We start from the raw sequence: 16,790 nt of genomic DNA on the forward strand, positions 1-16,790 counted from the left end.
GGGGGAAGCAGAGTGAGGGACTGCACAGGGTGGGGGATGCTGAAGATAGAGACCAAGTCCAGAGCCTTGCAAAGGCCCCGCCCCTCCCCCAAGCCAGCACTTAATCCTGTCCCTGCTACTTAACCTCTCCCACCAGAGACCCGGGCACTTTAACTCCATTTAAATAAGCCCTTGAGGGCTCAGAAGAAATTGCTGCCAGCAATTCAGAAGCCCTGAGCCCTGAGGGCAGTCAGAGGCTTTCTGTCCAGCTGCCCTGGGTTCCAGGCTGTTGCCAGAAGCCTCCGCACGGCTTGGAGGCCCAAGCCTGCCATCCAGGGCAGGGGGCTCCCCTGGGAGGATGCCACCAGTACCCAAAAGCCTGGCCCAGGCCTCTTGGGCCCCACTCACTGGCCGCCTGGCTTAGCTTCCCCCAGTTCTCTTTAGCTCAAGCAAGGCGGGCCCCAGTTGGGCAGACCTGGACCCCAATCCTCTTCCGGGCTGAGAATGCTGGGCAATTACTTAGCCCAATTACTGCCGTGGGCAACTACTTCCTCTTCTGCAAAATGAGCTTCACAGCTCTTGTAAGGGTTGAATGAACGATGTCCATAAAACCCCTGGCCTGGTACCTGGCAGGTTGGAGAGGTTCGTGGCCACGGAGAAGAAGCGCTCAGTACCAGGAGTGGTGTGAGCAGAACCAGTCCCTCCAGGGCTAAGCAGAATGGGTCCCTCCAGCATCCCTGAGCCTCCAGCATCCGAGCCGCTCAGCACCCAGAAGGTACGGCTGCCAGACAAAATACAGGGCACGGTTAGATTTGAATGTCAGATACATAACGAATCATTTTTTAGTATAAGCATGTCCCAGATTTGCATGGGACGGTCATTGTTTATCTGAAATTCAAATCTAACTGTCCGTGTTCTGTGTTTTCATTTGCAAAATCTGACAATCTCAACTGCAGGATATCCAGTAACAGGGTGTTTGGCGTTTTGTTTTTTAAAATGCCCTGATGGGAGGAGGCAAGATAAGAAAGTTAAGTGAAAAACAGGATATAGATCTATAAATACACTGTCATCATTACTTGTTTTTAAATTTTAATGTGTATTCGCATGGAGAGAGACAGCAACCCAGATACAGGTGCTGACCGAGCCTGACACCGAGACAGGGGAGCTGCACAGACCCAGAGCAGGCTGGGAGGGAGTCCCCAGCAGGGTGACAAGGACCATCTCTGGATCACGAGTTTAGAGACAATTCTTACTTCTTGCTTTCACTTTTTAAAATTTTTCAGTAAACACGTATTACTTGATAAAAAAATGTATTTTAAAGCAACCACTTACGTGGAGAATCTTTTAAAAACGCTATTGCATCGTTAAGGGTGAGTGAATACAAGAAAGAAAGAAATTCATGCACCATCCTCGCCGCCTAGTACATCTTTTGCATCTTATAAAATGCACCGTGCTTCCCCACTGCACGCATCCCACAGCCTTCATCCTGTCCTCGAGGAGGCTGAGCTGCGGACATCAGCTGGGCATCAGGAAGAGCCCGGGAGCTGATGACCTGGGGGCGGTATGGGGTTGGGGGGTCACACAGCGCTCCAGCCCCAGCCCCCCCCCCGCCCCCCGATCCTCCCTCACCCCGAGCTGTGCTTTTGCAGCCGGGCACTTCCTTTGGTTAGTTTTCAGTTTCCTCCCTCACTGTCAACTGTCACTCCTCACTGCCGTCTTCATGCCTGCCCCGAACAGCCATTCTCATTTCTGTATTTTCCTCCCAACCGTCCTTGACCTCCCTGGTTAAGCTCGTGTGTAACGTTCGAATAGGGAGGCTCAGAGTGAGCGAGCTCTGTCTCCAACGAGCGGAGCGGGTGACCGTTAGGGCACGGCTTCGCGCCATCCTTCTTGGCTTCCGCGGTCCCTCAGCGCGGGGCAGCTCTGCTCACCCCGAGTTCTCTGTGGGGGCGGGTCACTGACTGTGCCAGAAGTGTCTGCCGGGTAAGTGGGGCTATTGAAAAGACTCTTGGTCCCAGCTCCGAGTCTGCATTTTTTTATACATATCATCATATCCCACTGGATGAAAGAATATGGACATAGCTCGTGGAGCTGGAGGTCTCAGCTCGAATGGAGGTCACAGGACACAGGAATTGTCTTAGGTCGCAGGACCCAGTTTAGAAGGTGTGTCCGTCAGGGTTCAGGTGGAGAGAACGGAAGCCACTCTGGCTACCTTTGGCAGAAAATGAAATTTGGTGCTTACAAAATCCTTGGAGGGGCTGGAGAAGCAGGCTGTACCTGGGCTTCCAAGTGACTCCCAGGACGCCACCAAACTGGCCCCCCACTTCAAGAAGGCGGGAGACCAAGAAGACATCTCCAGAGCCACTGGCTTCAGAACACCTGGAGCAATCCAAGACTCAGCGAGCCCTGCGATCCGCAGTACCTGCTGCATCCGCACCCGCCGAGAGATAGACAGTCCTCCTCCTGCCTCTCAACACCCCCAGCCGGCGACCGGCTCCCGGAATGCTGCCCAGCATGTCCACCCCAAGCGTGAGGAGAGAAAAGAGCAGAAGTGTGGCCTCCATGTCCTTCCCGCTTCCAGGTCCCCAAGAATGAATCTGATTGGCTGAAGCTGAGCGGAATCAGGCCGTGACAGAGGAAGGTGGCGGAATGGCTGCCGAGGGCCAGCCTGCACAGCCTGCACAGAGGGTCGGAAATGGAGGCATGGGTCAGGGCAGGGCTGAGTGACAGGATCAACCATCCATCAGTCCAGGAAACATCCTCTAGAGGTGAGGGTGCCCCTGGGCTGGTGCTCGGAGCACCTGAGCCCCCAAGCCAACTCTATAGTCCGTTCCCTATATGGTTTTGGCCACATTACTTTAGACTTGAGTCTTAATTTCCTGCTAGGTAAAGTGGAGATAACGTTACTTGCTCTGTCTATGGCTATAAAGAGGATTAAATGAGATAATTAAAGTGCTTCATAAAACTCAAGTGGGGGGACCCCACGCCAGCCCCCCAGTCACTCGGTGCAAGTGCCTTTATCCCTCCTTAGGCAATAATTATCAAAGCTGATTTCCGTCCATCGCCTAACCGGGCTCCAGGGGGATGGGTGAGCCAGCTCAGAGTAAAGCCGGGCTGCAGGGAGACACCTCCCCGTAGGTGAAATTTTCAGGAATTTTGCCAGCTGGTAAATTTCACGTTGGTCGTTTCAAAGGCCATGGTGGGAATATTTACAACGCGGCAATTGGCAAACAGTGTAACGCAGGGCTTTTTGTCTTCATCCCCCAGAGCTGATCATTAAACATTTACCAGCACATCTCTGATGAAGGCATTGAGGATGGGTGAAATTTCTGGAAGACTGTGAGCTTGGTGGGTCTCTACCCTGGCTGCACGTGAGGGTCACCTGAGGAGCTCTTAGCAAATCCCAACACTCAAACACCACTCCAGACGGATTGAATCAGAAACCGGAGGAAGCAGAGGAATGGGGGCAGTGAGCTAGAGAGGGTCCCGGGGTCACAGGAGAAGACTGCCCGCCAGAGTGTGTTAGCCGGCGAACCGAATGCCCTTTGACTGGGAGGTGCTGCTGACGCTGACGAGAGAGAAGAGACAAAGTCCATGGATGACCAAGGAGTGAGGTCCAGAGGCCACACGGCAGGAGAAGAGCCAGCCAGGTGAGCGGGTATGGCAGGGAGGATGTGGGGTTCCCGGCTGGGACACCTGTCTCTCAGGGGGCGGCATTTTCAGCTGGCAAGGCCTGGGGGCGTTGCATTCAGGGTGATGCCGACTGCCCACCCCTTTGCATTCACTTGCACCTGAGGACCTGGGAGGCTCAAAGGAGCGGTCCCTCAAATAATGTGTGTGACAACCAGCACGAGCAGAAAGGCTCCACCTGCCAGCTCGGTCCCCACCGTGGGCACCGTGCAGGAGGAGTTTTAACTGCTTTATCGTCTTTGGAAAAAACAGGGCGTGGCAGTTGTACACTACATTTAAAAGTACAAAAGAGAAAAGAAGGAAAATAAAAATCAACAGACACCAACACCCAGAGGTGATGACAAGGGGGTGACGGTCCCTTCAGCAGCTTTTTGTGCAAATTCACACACACATAGACAGTGGGTGTGCGCAAACACACACACATAGATGGTGCGTGTGTGCAAACACACACAAGTACAGACAGTGCTGACCTGCACTCCCCTCAGAGCTCAGCTCCCATGTCTCCGTCAGCGGCCTGGGACCCAAACAGGCGAGTGGGAGCGGGGCCACTTCCAGTCCGTCCCAATGACACCCAGGCTCTGAGCCCCTTGGATGTGGGCCAGTCCAGCTCCTGTCTGGAGCCCCGCCTCACCCACTCGGTTTGCAGGTCGCAGGGCTTTGCCAGGACAGTGTAGATTGCGTGGATTCCAATTCGGCCCAGCTCCCCTGCTCCCAGCCATTCCCTCTAATCTCCTGGTGACCCTGGTGCAGCCCCCATCTCCCCAAACACCCTGCAGATGCCCTTGTCCGCAGCTTTTCTTTAAAGACTGCAGCCAGAGCGAGCACCTGCCCCAGGCACCCTCTCCTCCTGCTGCTCCCGAGTATCTCGTCTCAGCCTCTCTCCTGCCCTCTAGTCTCCGGACTGGCCACCCTTCTCCTTCCCAAGGTGGACCCCCATTCGAGCTCCCAGCACCTTGTTTCCTCCTGCGTCTCTGTTCCAACTCCCACCCCACGCCCTCTCTCCCATCGTGAAATACACACACCTTTGCTTGACCCCTGCTGGCCCCTCCGGCCAAAGCCCTTGGGTCACCTTCTCTGTGCTGACAGCCTGCCACGGTCAGTGGTCAAGCCTGCTGCTTGAGCGCGCGTGTGTGTGGCGTGTGTGCATATGTGTGTCCACCCGCATCCTTCCGTATCTCCCTGTGCTGGCTGAGGCTGCTAAAACGCTCTGTCCGCGTTCCCCTGCTCCGTCCCAGGCGCTCCTCCATTCTCCTCCTGGGTCCCCCTGATCTCTTCCTTCTCCTTATACCCGTCTTTCGCTGTGGCATTTGGTTCTGCTGACCCGCGTCCATCTCCATATCGGCTGCCCTTCCTCAGACACCCCCTCGAGAGCTGCCGCTGGCCTTTGCTCCTCTTTCCTCTGCTTTTTTGCAGATCGACCTAGTCTGTAGCTGCAACATGTTCCAGAATTCTAACAATAGCAAGGACAACAATAGGGAGTCTGAGTGTTTACCATCCTCCTGATTCTCACTCTCCCAGGGCCCTGAGAGGTGGGCCACATCACGTCCACTTCACAGACGAGGAGCCTGGGGTCCAGGACCCCATCTGTGCTCAGGGCAGAGTCAGGACTCCACCCCAGATGGTTGTTAACCATCCTGCCACACAGCCCTCCCCACTAACCACTGCCGGCTGCCCGGATCACTTCAACTGCACCTGCCCAAGGCCACGTGCCCTCCCTGCTCTGCTGGAGTTACCCCATTCTGCCCGTGTGGCTCCCGGGACCTGCTCCCTCTAACCACACTGCACCCGATTCAGGCGGTGATGGCTTCCGTCTGCACTGTTGCAATACTGCTCTCGTCTGCGTGTTCTTGTCCACCCCACCCTCTACTGCCTGGTTGATCTCCCGAAAACACTGTCAAGGGTTGAGCATGGATTGCAACACTTGTCGAGGGTGGGGCTGCGGCTTGGCTGAGATCCGCGTCTGGCCGGCTCAAGGAAAGCCTTTGGAATTCTGAAGACCATTATCCCCGAAAATGCGTGTGAGACAGAGCGGGGTTTCAGGGACAGCCTGCAGAGGCATGGAGGGGCCCCCAGAGCGGGGCGGGCTGGGAGGATCCTCCTGTCGGTCTGGGGTCCAGCCTGGGAAGGGGCCTGGGTATCCCGGGGCTGCTGGAACAAAGAGCGCACGCGGGTGTCTGTAACAACAGAAATTGCTTCTCTCACAGTTTTGGGGCCTGAAGTCCAAAATCATGGTGTCGGCAGGGCCAGGCTCCCTCCGAGGGTCCAGTGGAGGCTCCTTCCTGCCTCTTCTGGCTTTCGTGGTTGCCGGGGATCCTGGGAGCCCTTGACTGGCTGTCTGTGTCTCTGCACGCAAATTTCCCCCTTCTTATAGGAACTCCAGTCCTTATGGATTAGGACCCATCCTGACGACCTCATCTTAACTTGATTACATCTGCAAAGACCTTATTCTGGAACAAGGTCCCATTCTGAGGTTCCAGATAGACATGAATTGGTGGTGGGGGGGGGGGACACTATTCAACCCAGTGCTGGGGCCATCCCAGCAACAAAATAAAAGCACTCGAAGGAGGCATACAGGAGCAGCCTAGAAGAGTCCAGAAAAGAAGGAGGATGGGAAAGATTGGAGGAGGCTGGAGCTAGTGAGTGGAGGGCGGAGAGAGGAGGGGAGAAACGAAAAGGCTCTAAGGAGCAAGAACAAAGCAAGAGCAACAAGGACAAGAATGGGACTGCAGGGGACAGGACATCCTGGGGGCAGAGTTTGTGGCTGGAGAGGGGAGGTCAATGCTGCCAGGACCGCCCACAGATGGCATCATCTCGCAGGCCCTGAGAGGGGGGAGATGTCTCCATTTCAAACAGATTTGGCATTTTCATCCCAGGCGTCGGGGTGCGGCGAACGGAGGCCCTGCCGGGAGTCCCAGCAGTTCACATCTCAGTGAGCAGCTGACGGCACCGCTCGCTCGGCTGCCCCAGCCGGGCCACCAGCCCTGCGAGAGACACATGCGCAGACCCGTCCTCAAGGACGCAGCCCTGTAATTACCCTCAGCTGCCAGCAAACAGCATCCACTGAAATGATAAGCAGACGGTGGAGGCCGGCCCCTCCCGGGGCTGCTCCAGGCGGCATCCCGCAGACACCTCGGTGGTACGTGCTGTCCGCTGACATCAGCAGCTTCCTGCCTGTAACAGAAGCCCTGACTCAGGGAGAAGAAGCCCTTCCCAAAGAAACCCAAGCTCCAGCCGCCCCCTGCCAGCCAGCCAGGCTCCTAGGCTGCTGGAAAACTGCTGTGTCCCGGGTGGAGTGAGCCCAGCAGACAGAGGACACATAATTAATGTGACCTTCCAGATGCAGAGACCCAGTGTGACAGCCTCACGGGTGCCTGTGAAGGCCACCGCCCACCAGGCCTGATCTCATTTTCTAAGTCAACCCAGGTGGACCTCCCTGGAGGATGTGGGTTGGAGGCTGTGCCCTCTGTCCGCACTTGCTTTGGTCCAGAGGAAGCCCCCTCGCCAAGCCTGATGCCAGGTTTGACCCCACTGGGCATACAAATGACTACACGACCACTGACACTGGGTCCAGACACTGGTGCTGCCTCAGGTCCCCAGGGCTGCGAGGGACACGAGCCAGGGAAGTGACACCCGGCTCCAAGAGGCCCGGTTCCAGAGGGCTTTGCTCAGTGAGGTTTTGGAAGGTGTCACAGCTTGCCTTGGAGACGCTGTCAGTGCAGTGCCACGAGCCACACGTGGCGTTCGAACGCTCAAACGCAGCGAGCGCCAGTGGACAGCTGCCCAACGTGCAAAATCCACACGAGATTTCCAAGACGGAGAACAATGAAAATCAGGTACAAGTTCTCATTAATAATTTTTCTACTGATCACATATTTTGGATACACTGGGCTAAGAAAATATATTATTAAAATCAACTTTACCTGTTTCTTTTTACTTTCTTAACGTGGCTACCAGGAAACTTAAAATTACAGATGCGTTTCACATGATGCTTCCACGGGATAGCACTGCCCTAGACCCTCAGGATAAATGGACAAGCCCACTGGCCCCCCAGCTCCTGTGATGACGTCAGCACAGCCAGCCTTCAACCCCCGGTCCAGGCACCACGGAGTGACACTGAGCAAGTCATTTGGCCTCTCTGGGCGTCCTCCAGTCCCAAAGGGCCCATTGGGAGGATGCAACGAGGAGTTTCATGAAGTACTCAGCACCAAGTACTGTGGTCACCTATAAAGGCACCAGGGCCTAACTGAAATTCGGCCCTGGTGGTCAGCGTCACCATCTACTCCACATTTTACACATTCCTTCAAGAAGGATTGCTACACGCATGCCAGAGTGCCTGCTAGGGACAGAAGGAGACATGGGAGAAACCGCAGGCACGTCCCACTGGCCGGGTGTGCTGGTCCAGCTGGGGAGATAAGGCGTGCCGTGTGCACACAGACTTGAAAGAGTGACGTCCCCATCCCACATCACTGATGAAGTGTCACCACGAGAGCTGCAGATGTGACGGCTGCCGGGGGGAGGGGGTCCACGTGGCAGGCTCTGGCGGTTCTCAGAGCAGGCGCCTGGGGCCCAGCAGTCAGGCACAGTGTGCACAGAGTAGGCGCTCAATGACTTTTAAGAGCACGGACATGGGCAATGGGTGTTGGCAGTCCCAACTCTGACGCTTCGCAGCTGTGGGAACTCGTTTATTCGCATCTGAGACTCAGTTTTCTCATCTGTAAAATGGAGATAAGACCCAGCGTCAGGGCTCTTATGAGGGGCTGGTCTGTGAGCAAAGGCCCTCTCACCCGGCCTGGGATGTAGGGCGCGCTCGGCAGAGGGTCATCCCCTCCCTCCTTGCCCTGAAAGGGAGGGGTGCAGCCTGAGCGGGGCAGGGCCCTAAAGGGGGGCGAGGGGAGGCTGCCCAGTGGGGACAGGGCTCCTCCAAGGGAAGCCCGGGTTAGACGGGGCCGAGGAGCAAGGGCCAGGCAGCAGGTGGGTCCCAGGAGGCCCTTGGTGCTCAGATGCACAGAATAGGGCAGCTTGGGCAGGAGTGAGTAGGGAAATGGGTGTTTGGGGCAGATTTGCAGGAAAAGAAGAAGCAGAGAGGCCAGGGCTACGGCCTTCGGGGTGAGGGCTGGACCTAGGGCAGGGGCTGTGGGGAAGGAAGGACCGAGAACAGCCCTAAAAGGTCTATCTTTCCAGACCTTTCTCTGGGCACGCGTGTTTAGAGGGCAGCTGTGGGGTTTTTATGGCATCGTGCTGTGCGTCCACTGAGCGATTCTCTCATCACACCCTGCCCGTTCAGGGGCATTTTGGTGGAAGCAAACGACAGCTCTGGGGGTCAGAGCCCCTCTTCTCTGAGTGCCCCACCCTCTCAGGGCCCAGCCAGGGCCTCGTCTGCAGACTGCCTTCATCTGTAGGATGGATAAGAGTGGGCATCTCACAGGCTGGCACGAATGTGGATGAGAAGGCCTGTGACAGCCTCTGGCCCTTGGCAGGTGCTCGGCAAAGATGCACAGCCCTTCCTTTTCCACCACCAAGGAAAGGATGCAGGACTCTAGGCCAGGGCCTGCCTGGGCAGGCAGGGGCGTGAGAAACAAGGCCTGTGGCAGACGCCCCCAGGGCCGGATCGTGGTCCCGCCCGAACTTGGGGGCTTAAAAAAACAGAAGTTTCTTCTCCCCAGCTCTAGAGACCAGAAGTCCAAAATCAACGTGTCAACAGGGTCACGCTGCCCCGAAGGCTCTAGGGGAGGACGCTTCTTTGTCTCTTCCAGCTTCCAGCGGCCCCAGGTGTCCTTGGCTCATGGCTGCATCACTTCCATCTCTGCCTCCACCCTCACGTGGCCTTCTGGAGACGTCAGAATGTCTCTGTGCATCTTCTCCTCTTCAGTCTCTTACATGGGCGCTCGTCATTATATTTGGGGTCCGCCCTGATCCAGGAGGATCTCATCTCGGGGTCCTTACTTTAACTACATCTGCAAAGACCCTTATTCCAAGTAGGGTCACATTCTGAGGTTCCGGGAGACATATTGCGGGGGCTACTATCCAACCCATTATAGTCTCCCCCTTGCCCCCCAAATTCACATCCATCCCACGTGCAAACTACATTCACCTCTCATGCCCTCTTGCATATTGTTCAACTGTCTTTGCCTCGGTTTACCCCGCAGAGCTGAGGACAATAATGACCACCTCATGCGGTGGTCGTGTGGATAACATAGGAGTGTATTTACCGTGCGCCCAGCCCAAGGCTCGGTGGGACCAAGTCACGGGAGCTGCCGTCAGACAGTCCTCAGCCCCCACCACCCCTCCCCAGCTCCACCTTCTGAAACGATAATCTCCACGACAACGGGGACTTGTGTCTGTTTAACTCACTCCACATTGTTCCACAAACCCCAGGCCCTCCTGCCGGCTGGTCACGATGTGTGGAGACCCAGGGCCTCGTCGGGGCCCAGGGAATAAAAGAGAAGATCTGGGGGCGCGGCTTCCAGCCGGAGGTGTGGGGTCAAGTCCCAGCCCTGCCGCCACCACACACAGTTGGAACCTCAGTTTACCCCTCTGTAAGTGGGGGATAAGGCAGGTCTGAGCCACCAGAACACAACCCTGCGTGCTGCCATCCTGGGCACACAACCCAGTGGGTTCCCAGCCCCCTGCGCAATCCAGCAGGCGGCTCCCCAGGAGCTGGATGGCGCCCTGGCCCCCCTCTCGTGGCCTCTTCTAGCCAGCGGCCGGGGTGGACGTTAGCCCAGCCCTGCCCAGCCGAGCCGTCCAGGCCACCCCCACGTGTCCAAGGCTGGCACTGGGTTTGGTGTTAAAAGACCCCCTTCACATGCAGTGAGCCGAAGACCCAAAATAGATGACACGGGTGCCCCAAGCCTGATTCTGCTTCTCAGAGAGCACCCTGCCCCCAACAGAGTCCTGAGGACTGCCTGGGCTCGGTCCCCTGACCGGGCACTTCCTGGACCCATATAGACCCAGCAGAGGGGTCAACTCACACCCAGGGCAAAAAGTCTCCCGCTTGCACCCAGGGGTCGCCGTTCAAGGTCAACAGGGACTGAGGGACCCTCCACAGGGCAGCAGTGACAGCTCCTGGGCTCCAAGCCCCATGACCCCCAGGCGCTCCACGGGCCCCACATGCGAGGCTCCCGGGACTCTGGAGCCTGCGGCTGGGCCGCATGTGACGTCTTCTTCCGCAGAGAGCAGCGAGGTGCACAGCTCAGGCCCGCTGGCCTACAGGTGATGTGCGTCCCTGGCCCCAGGGATCCTCATCCTGGGTGGGGGTTCTCACTCGGGCTTGGCTGTCCGGCACCTCCCTGTCTTAACAGCAATCATAAAAACAATAAAAATAACAGTACTAGTTAACATGTGTGTGCCTTGCTCCCGCCTGGTGCTACGCAAAGCGCTTCACCTGTTCACCCAGTCAAACTTCAGGACTACCAACCCACTTATCACCAGCCTCCCTTTCAGCATGGGGAAACTGAGGCACAGGGCAACAACTCACTTCCTCAAGGTGACAGGGGGAGTCAATGGCCGAGCTGGGATGCGGAACCCTGTAGGCTGGCTGCTGGTGTCTGTGTCTTCAGCCCTCCCCTCTCTGGTTGGCATTCGAGTCTTCAAATCCGTGCTGCTCAGAGAGAGACAGCGCTTCTGAGGTGCTTCTTCACAGACAACCAGGTGAAGACGGGCCTCAGGAACTGCTAATCCAGCAGGCTCCTCCTCAAGTCCTGGGAGCTGGCCCCGTGCCCCAGGGTCTAGCCCTGACCCTGTATCTGGCCAGCATGTACTGGTCCCCCACTCCCCTGCTCAAACCTCCAAAGGCCTTCCATACGAATTAGAATCAAGTCCAAACTCCTAGCCACAGCACCGGGGCAAGCTGCCTTCCTCCTCCCCCAATCTGCTCTCCTGCCCTGTTCCCCTCTGCTCCACTTCCTGCCTTCCTTCTGGTTCCCGAACACGCCCAGTTTGTACCTGCCTCAGGGCCTTTGCACCTGCTGTCCCTGCAGTCTTTACATGGCTGGCTCCTTCTCAACATGCGGGTCATACTTCACATGGAACTTGCTCAGTGAGGCCTTCTCTGACCACCCAGGCTAAAGCAGACTTAATGCAAACACACTGAAAGAACGAGACAAAGGGATGATTCTTTCCCACCAGCAAGGGGAGGGTCAGGGCTGGGATTGGACCAGCCCCTCCTTGCGTTCAGCAGATACAGAGGCCGGGAGAGTGGACATGATCAGTCCCAGGACACAAGGTCCCCTAACAAGCCGGGAGGACAGACAGAGAGAGCAGCGTGGGGCAGCGCCGAGGATAACGGGGCCTTTGTCCAGGGGCCTGGGGCCATCTGCCTTCAGGACAATGCCTTAGGGGTCTGGCATCCCGAGGATTTGTGCTGCCTACACGAGGCAGCATCCTGTCCTGGGAGGAGAAGCACCCCTGGGAGGGGTGCGGACGGGTGCGCCATCCACAGGCCCAAATGCCTCCTTCCTTAGGATCCCATCCGACAGCCAGGGCTCCCAGCTTCCCCACCCTGTGCCCTCATCCCTACCCCCGGGTCCTCTCGGGGCGCCCAGCACCTCAGTTTTACCGCCCGCTGTGTCCCAGGCCTGGGCCTCTCCCCCCAAGTCCTAGACTTCTTTAGGGCTCCCTATGGAGCTGACCGGGTCCCCTCAGACCATTTTATTAAACACACTTCACTTATTTACAGTAATCTCAATGCCTCCTCCAGGCTGCTCCCTGTATGAGGCACTGGTCAATGTCCAGCATTAGCAACCAGCTCTCTTGGGAAAGGAAGGAAAAAATATATACATATATATATAAAATAAATTGTACTGACATAAAGGATGTGTATCACACAATTTACAAATTATAATAAAATGTAAACTCCGTACGAGCAGGTGATTCACAGAACTCTTTCTTTCGTGGACTGTTGGCCCAACTCGTGGATCAGTAGCCAACCTGTGCTTGCAATTGACAAACGCGTGTAGTTCGGACACAAACGTTGGTTAACATTTTCATTTCAGCTGACTGGGAAAATGAAAGCAAAACAACGAAGAAGCATGTCAGACTTCACCTTTTCGCAATGACGTGAACGACTTCTTTGCTGAATCAGAAAAGATTTTTTTTAATCCTGGGAGAGTATTTCCTCAATTTTTTGTGCCATTCGCAGTGTGACGTCGACAGACACGCCATGATCAATCTGCAGCATTAACATTGTTTCCATCGCTTTCTTAACTCCAGACAATGAACAAAACAATACCTCAGGCCCCGATTTGCAGCGTTTGCCAGTTTTCGTGGTGTAAATGCTCCCACAGCAGCTGATCTCGAGCTGCCAGCAGGAAGTCACGGAACCCAGAATTGGGACCAGGTGCTCAGGGGCCGCCACTGCCCACGTCTGCCTCACACAGACTCCCTGGACCAGTGTTACCTCGGGACCCGGTAGGAGTACGATGCAGTGATCACGGGGAAGAAATGAGTTTTGAGCATTTATTACCTTTGTTCTTAATATAATTGATGTAATTGCAAATTTAAATAATTTAATTTTTAATAATGTCTGTGTTTAACAACCGGTTCACAAAATTTCTGAAAATTTAGCCATCAGCTCTTGCAAGCCAGTATGAGCTGGCTCCAGAACACCACTGGCAGGATCATCTGGTTCCTTGCAAAAATCCTACTTCTTCAACATTCATTTGACAGATATTTCCTGGGTATCTACTACGTGCCAGGCAGTGTTCTAGATGCTGGGGACACAGCAGAGAAGGGAGGTGAGGAGGGCCTGCCGTCGTGGATTTATGCTCCTCTGGGAGAGAGACAAGGAGTATCTTCGATACACAGAAGTTACTGTCTGTTCTAAGGCAAAGTCGGTGCCAGGGAAAAGAGAAGGGAAGACGAGGAGTGCCGGCGGGGTGGGGCCGTAATCACAGAGTGGTCAGGAGCAGTTCACTGAAAAGATGACATTTGAGCAAAGACTTGAGGGAACAGGAGAGAAGCATGCAACTGTCTGAGGAAGAAAGTTCCAGGCTGTGGCCACAGCCAGTGCAAAGACCCTGAGGCAGCAGCGTGCCTGCCATGTTTGAGGATCGGAGGAGAGGTCCATGTACCTGGAGCAGAGCGTGCAAGGGGGAGAGTGAGAAGAAGATCACAGAGGAAGTCACACAGGGCCTTGGTGGCCTTTGTAGGGCTGTTGAGCTGAGAAGGTCTTACCTCCTTTTTGCAGATGAAGAAACTGAGGCCTGGAGTCACACAGGTAGCAGTGGGAATATGCCAAGAGAATGCTGGGGGCGGGAGGGGGGCGGGGAGCAAGCTCTAACCACTCTGCGCTCCTGCCTCCTCATGGCAGAGGGACTGTCAGCAGGTGTCCAACTTGTCCGGATTCCTCCCTGTCCCCCTAGCCTTAAGTGGCCATGTCTGAGGGTCCCTTGAACCAGAAGCCCTCGAGTTTTGACCCTTCTGACTGTGTGGCCCGTGGGGCAGGCAGGGAGGGGTAGAGACACTGCATCCGGTGTTAGGGAGGAGGCCAACGACGTGTGCAAACCCCAGCTGGGAGGGGTGGAGCAGCTTGTGGGCTGACGAGGCCACACCTCAAAGAGCCTGCCTTGCCCCAGCCCCCTTCTAACCCTGCCCCTGCCACGTGAGCCTGGTCCTCTTGGCAGGAGCTGGACACCTGACCGGGGGGGGGCCGCCATGAGAGTCTCCCCCAACAGGGAGGCGGGGACTGCCAGGACACTGGGCTCCTGTGAGCCTCTGGCTGTTGAAGCGGGCCAGGCTGGTGGGCTTGGGGGCCCAGAGACTGAAACCCAGCGGGCAGCAGAGCCCAGAGAGGAGGAATACTGTCTCCATGGAGGACCAGCAGATCCTGTGCCCTGAGCTGAGCGGGGTGGGACATACACAGGGCCCCCAGCTTGGAAGGGCCCCACACTGGCTTAATGCGCCATCATCTTAAAATTGTCCCTAATTTTTGAACAAGGGGCCCCACACTTTCATTTGGCCCTGCAAAGGGGACAAGCAGCCCCACTGGACGGGCCCAGGGCTGGCAGGCAGGCAGGAACCCGATGAGGGGGCCCCGCCCCGGCAAGGCCCTCTGGATGAAGGAGGGCAGGTTCCTGCCAGCTGGCAGCCTCTTTGTGCCGCTCCAGGTCCAGGTCACAAGCCGGGGTAGGAGTGGGAGGAAAGAAACCCTGGGGCTCTGGACTATTGCGTCCTCGAAGGGGTGGGCTCTGGTGGGCTTCCTGTCCGGGAGACCCCCGCCCAGCTGGGATCCTGTCTGCAGAGCTCCAGGCCGGGCGAGGAGGGCCAGAAGCTGCTGTTTTGAAACAGACAATTACGGCCAGTCAGCCGGCCTGTTCAATACTCTATTGACAGGTTCACCTTGGCAACCTGAAGCCGGCTCCGTCCACAAGCACCTCTCCTCCGCAGCGAGCCTCCCTCCGGGCTTAAAGGCACACCTCCCTCTCCTCCCAGCCGGGCTGCAGGACTCGAGGGAGGCAGCAGGGCTGAGCACTTCAGCCAGGACAGGAGCAGAAGGTGGGGGGAATCCTCTCACCAACCAGCAGCCCCACTTCCACTCTGCGGTGGGGGCCTCCTCCTTTGTGTCCCCCCAGGCCCAGGGACGTCTCCATAAAGCCCTCACCTACCCAGGACTGGGGCCGCCCCAGCTGGACTCTCCGTCTTGACCCTGGTCTTCCCTAGGGGGTGGACATACGAACCTGGCGGTGGCAGGCGCAGGCGCTCCTCTGTGGGGTTGGAGGGTTCAGGTTTAGGGGGAAATCATTGGTGTGCCTGCAAAGAACCAGGCATCTCATGAGCAATGTGGAAACCGCGTAGTCGCATTCAGGAGCGGCGTGCACCAGCGCTACAGACTGTGTGGGACAGACACTGGCCTCGCCTTTCTGAAAACGAGAGCTGCCCCAGAGCTGGGACATGTCCTCCAGGACACCCAGTCCCCACCTGGGAGCACAAGGCTTCTTCATAATTCCTGAGGCATGCAAGGGCCACCAGGCAAGAGAGGTTCCCCCTGGGTCGGGCTGAGGAGGAAGTGGGAAGTGATGGGGAGCCAGGCTCACCCTGGGTTCTCTCACTTTAACACCCACAGCATTGCATCTGCGTCCAACTGTCTGTCTGTCTGTCTGTCCATCAAGACCTATTTGGAAAAAGAAGGCAGAAGGGAGGCTTCACGTAAATGGGAATGTATCTTTGCCGGTGGGGAACAGAGAGGGAGATGAAAAAGCCACATCAGCAGAGTGTGTGGGAGTGAGCGCTCCCAGATAGCTCAGTGTACACACAGCTGTAGCTGGTTTCACAATTCCCAGAGAGAATCGTCTCCCACGAAGGCTTCTGCGGGGAGATTGCTCTGGTCCTGTGCAATATTTCTCTGCTTCGATGGCACTCGCCATCTCCCGGCTGAACACAGAAACCAGCAATCACCAATAGCTTCAACAAGAGAAGGGCCCTTCCTCCACATGGCCCTTCCTCACGTCTTCTTCCATGACACTCTGCCATTTCCTCGGAGCCAAAGAAAACACCAGTTTCAACAGCATGGGGGCGGGGGGTGGGTATCTATTCCTGAACCTTCCGAGTTGGATGAGTCAAGGAAGACAAAATCACCCCATTAAAATTGTTACTGTCAAATGGCAGGCAATCAACTGGCAGACACAGGCCAGACGGACCTTCGGAAGAAATCCATGGATAGAGCCAGAGCTGGTTCCGAGGCCTGCGCGACTGAACTCTTTCAATAAAAGGCGGAAAGAAAGGCAGGCTTGTGTTTCCATGTCCTGGGGTCCCCTGTTACTTTTCCATGCTTTTTATTTCCACAGCATCAGAAAGAAACCCGCATCCCAAAGTGACAAGTGGCCAAGGACACCTGTCGGCACCAGGGCACACGTGCGAGTAAGTATTCTGGACCCCCCGGGCCATCAATCAGGGGCCAACAGGGTTCACCTGAACCCCTCCACAAGGAGAGCTGGTGGACTCCATTCACTGAGTCGCCCCCGAGGTTGACACCTCTCCCAGAAGCAGGCCCACCTTCCAACTTCCATGGGCCCTGGGCACTTTGGCCTCGTGGGCCCCTTCCTTCATAAAAAAGTGTTAAAAATTAGTTCCTAAGTGCATTGGTATAAAGATGAACACATCAGTATTATATATTAAAATACTTT

The 16,790-nt window shown here is 56.2% G+C and overlaps 2 long non-coding RNA genes across 5 annotated transcripts; one reads left to right on the top strand and one right to left on the bottom strand.

Moving 5' to 3' along the window:
• Nucleotides 1-524: 524 nt before the first annotated feature.
• On the top strand, nucleotides 525-11,007 carry LOC103541539 (uncharacterized). The gene is made up of 4 exons (XR_542487.2): nucleotides 525-754; nucleotides 3,247-3,629; nucleotides 6,543-7,502; nucleotides 7,624-11,007. It is a non-coding gene; the product is annotated as an uncharacterized lncRNA (long non-coding RNA).
• LOC103541540 (uncharacterized) lies at nucleotides 7,499-15,802 on the bottom strand. Of its 4 annotated transcripts, XR_011522830.1 has the most exons (6): nucleotides 15,702-15,802; nucleotides 15,273-15,417; nucleotides 12,598-12,666; nucleotides 11,614-11,757; nucleotides 11,147-11,269; nucleotides 7,499-10,958 (listed from the first exon to the last, which is right to left on the bottom strand). It is a non-coding gene; the product is annotated as an uncharacterized lncRNA (long non-coding RNA). The 4 variants fall into 4 exon arrangements; XR_011522828.1 differs by lacking the exons at nucleotides 15,273-15,417; nucleotides 15,702-15,802 and adding an exon at nucleotides 13,843-14,114 and having other exon boundaries at nucleotides 7,499-10,962; XR_011522829.1 differs by lacking the exons at nucleotides 15,273-15,417; nucleotides 15,702-15,802 and adding an exon at nucleotides 13,843-14,114 and having other exon boundaries at nucleotides 12,531-12,666.
• Between the last annotated feature and the right edge of the window lie 988 nt (nucleotides 15,803-16,790).

The sequence above is a fragment of the Equus przewalskii genome, chromosome 10 (genome assembly GCF_037783145.1).
Source record: "Equus przewalskii isolate Varuska chromosome 10, EquPr2, whole genome shotgun sequence".
In the NCBI taxonomy this organism is placed as follows: domain Eukaryota; kingdom Metazoa; phylum Chordata; class Mammalia; order Perissodactyla; family Equidae; genus Equus; species Equus przewalskii.